The sequence below is a fragment of the Tuber melanosporum genome (assembly GCF_000151645.1).
Source record: "Tuber melanosporum whole genome shotgun sequence assembly, scaffold_130, strain Mel28".
NCBI lineage: Eukaryota > Fungi > Ascomycota > Pezizomycetes > Pezizales > Tuberaceae > Tuber > Tuber melanosporum.
This window is the reverse complement of record NW_003298787.1, coordinates 90,912-95,038: the sequence shown is the minus strand read 5'-3', so window position 1 is coordinate 95,038 and position 4,127 is coordinate 90,912.

The following is a 4,127-nucleotide window of genomic DNA, read 5'->3' as shown; positions in this document are numbered from 1 at the left end:
AAGTTGGCCGGGAATGAAGAAATCCTTTTTGGTTAAAGAGTAAGAAGATAGGGGAGTCTCCAAAGCTAAGTGTTCAAAGTTTAACTCAATGATATAGATTTGCTAATATGTAGACCGAGAAAGTGCAAATTTCCAATGGTGTTAAAGAATGATAAGGATCAAGAAGGAGGAGTATTGGGTGTACTAAGAAGAAAAAAGGCAGCATTAAATGCTTTAGTTGATGTGGTAGGTATTCTGGTATCATTAAAAAGAGATGGAGAAGAAAAGAAATTTGAATTTCTAAACCAGCATTTGATACAACAAGCTGAACTATGCTAACAGGAAATCAATTTTGAACAGGTAAAGCTGGAGCTGGAGAAGGAGAAAGTACAAGTTGACGAACATCGTACAGACATGTTAATTCAACAACTACGATTTGAATATCAGCAGAATGAGGCAGAAAGAAAGTGAAAGCCTTTAGTGAATAATCAAAAGGTAAACTTAGAGTTGTTGGACTTGTGAGAATAATGATTATAAGTTGATCACCAATTATTATATCTTTTCTATCTGGTTATTTTATTTATGTATTAATTTGTATATTTTTATTGTTTATTTTTATTGTTTATCTTTATTGTTTATTTTTATTATTTATTTTAATTGTTTATTTTTATTATTTTATATTATAATCAAAATACATAACTAAAAATACATAATCAATTTTGTTATATTAAAGAAAATATTCATGCATTCTATTCCTCTATTAATTTCCTGCTCAGCGTTCAGCTTCAAGTCTAAGTATCTTATCCTCCTTAACATCATGAGGCTCTACCCTACCATTTACCTCTACTACCTGTGCTGACATCCATTGCTCATCTTCCTTAATATCACAAAGGAAATTATATAAAATAATACATACCATAATCTATGTTACAACCTAAACATGATTTTATAAACTAAATATATGAATTGGTAATTCTCATAAAGAGCACCACCTAATTTTAGGTATATCAAAAGCATATTCAATTTTAATACGTACTTTAGTAAGCTGAATATTAAAACCCTTATGGCTCCCAGTCATATGACTTGCAAGTGGCTCTTTAAAAGGAGTCATACAATGACAAGTAATTCTGTAAGCCTTATTAGCTAATATATACTCATCGGGGCTTGAAAAAAAAAGAAAAAATCAGGATATTTAAAAAAAAGATATTCAATAAAAAAACAGTAGTATCTGCAACAGAGGTAGGATATCCTGTAGTAATAAAATTAAATTTGCACTTACTATTACAAATTCCTTGTATATTTAATACATACTGCTTTCTTCTGTTAAAATATTTCTCTCCATTCTAATATTATGATGATGCATAATGTAAAGTCATATCTGTTCCATCAATAAATCCCACAAAACCCGGAAAACCACTTCCAACTTCTACTTCTATTCTCATTCTCTGAAACTCTATTCTCCTGGGAGATGGCTATTTTACTAACTGTGGTAGCAGTCTACCTAATGCTGAAATAGTTTGATTACAATACAGACTTGTCATTCTCTCATCAATTCTAAGCTGTGTAGTACAATAAACTGTAGAACCACCAGTAATTCCTAGGAAGTACAAGGTTGTAGTAAGCTGAATGGCTGGAGAGGCTTGAGAATTTTGTGTATTATTTTTAAAAATTTGATCGTTTTGTATTCGATTGAGTAGAATATTGAAGGAGTCTTATTTTCATTTGAAAAAAAAAAAAAAAAAAAAGCAAATCAATCTTCAGACATTGTAAATATCTAATGTATATTAATATTAATTTACACAAATACATCTTCTGTTTTAATTAAAATTCAAATACAAACATGTTGTGTAAACAGGTACTCACTATGGGAAATAGACTCTTATGGTATTTAATACTGTAATTTGGATATGTCGAGTCCCAGTAGCGCAATAATCTCTGCTATCTCTTCTCCAACTTCCTCATCATTTCTATCAAGTTAATAATTTATCCATCATATTTCCTTTTTCTATAGTCGAGAGAACTGGCCCAACAAGCAGAATTGCCAATAGATCCATCTGAGTTGACATTGATCAAGGTGTTAGAGATGAGGATGAGGCCAGGTGACTTGATAAAAGAAGGTATTTTGTAAAAAAAAAACCAATTATCACTGTCATTGAGTAGACAACTAACAATATTATTTGACAGTTATATGTTATGTAGTTACTGGATGATTCTAGCTTTTTCTGAGATGTGAGGCATTGGATTTCAACTGATCATCAGCAAAAATTATTATATGTATCCTGAGCTTCTTGTGCTCCGGATACTCAGGACACTCAAAATTTCAACTACAATTCTAGATGCAACTACGTGTAGTACCAAACCCTGAGGATGCACTGAACGCAATACACAAGCTTCTGGGAGTACTCCGGACGCAACACACAGTATTCTGGAAGCCTTTAGATAATACCTAGGGCTCTCCATTTACCCTCCTCTGACCCAGGTCACAATACTAGGTTTTCTAAAGTCCTCTTAAATAGTCTTCTATTCTATGTCTAATTCTACTAGTACTTATTTATATACAAGCCCACCCCCTTCCCCCATACCTCAGGATCCCTCAGGCATCCCATTTAGAGCAGATAGTGACTCCATGAGTATTGATCACGTAGGGATGTACCTTATACCAGAATGTAGCTGATATCGAGCCCAAGAACCTCCAGCAAACAGAATCGAAATCTGTTAGGTGGTTGTAGAGGAATCTGCTATCGAGTAAATATCCGCCAGCTTAATACTTCTTCAGACAACAGCAACTCCATGGACTTTGATTGCGTAGGGATGGACCTTATACCATTGTGTAGCTGGTGTTGTGCCCAACAATTTCCAAGAAACAGAGCTGGAATCTGTCCAGTGACTGTAGAGGAATTTGCTATCTAGGAAAAAGTCTATCACCTTAGAACTTCCACAGAGAACAGCAACTTCATGGGTTTTGATTGTGTAGGGATGAACCTTATATCATTGTGTAGCTGGTGTCGAGCCCAACAATCTCCAGAAAGCAGAATTAGAATCAGTCTAGTGGTTGAGGGGTAATCTGCTATCAAGTAAAGGTCTGCCAGTATTGAATCTAACATGCTCTCTACAGAAGACAGCGGTTTCATAGATTTTGATGTAACAGGGATGAACCTTAGACCGGTATGTAGCTGACATCATGCCCAACATTCTTCAGTAAATGGAATTGAAATCCATCAAGCAGTCGTGGAGCAATCCACAATCGAGTAAAGTTTTACCAGATCTCAAGAGTTTGAAAAGCACCAGCCCTGTAACTCCATGAATAGTAGTGCGATCTGGATATTCTTTATACCGACAGTAGCCGGTGTCAGGCTGAATAGCATACATATTACAGATCTGAGAACAGAATAACCATCATGGAGGAATCAGCTATCATGTCCTGAAATCACCAGCCCTGTAGATCTATCAATAACAGTCAGGTAGGGATAAATCCTATACCAGTTTGTAGCTGGCATCGAGCCCAGTATGATGCAGGTATTAGATTTGGGATCTGTGAAGTGGTAGTTGGTGTTATGAATATTTAGGGTCGAGTGAGATGTGAGTAAAGTACGGAGTCGCATCATATTAAGAGTTAAGTGCCGAGATACTCCTATGAAGTATGCAAAGCAGAGAGTGTCCTAGCTATTACTCACTTTCAGAGTGGAGTGAACTGGCATTTTTGCTCTCTGAAAGATAAAGTTTTGAAAATAGAATACCCTTACCCATTATTAGTGTCTTTGGTGCAAAATTAAGATTAAGCGTGCAGTGGCTTTCTCACCTAGAGCCCACACAAACCTTGCTCTCTTTGCCAAGATTAGCTTCTTTATTAGTATTAGAGATGGCTGGAAAGGTATTCAGAAGGCTGGTATTGACTAGGTGAGTTCAGTGGTGAATCTAGATGGATGACGGTATTGAGAAGTGCATCTTGAAGTACAGGAAGCAACCTAGTATGGCAACCAATATCTGGAAGAGCTTTAGTGTAGCAACTCACCTCCAAATACTCCAGACGCTTATAAAGTAAAAATTCCAGCTACCGACATCCAGAAGCAGTGGTGGTACTTTGGACGTATAATGTATTTTTGCTGATGTTGTTTGAGGTTTGTCTCAGCTTTTCTTCACTATTTTTA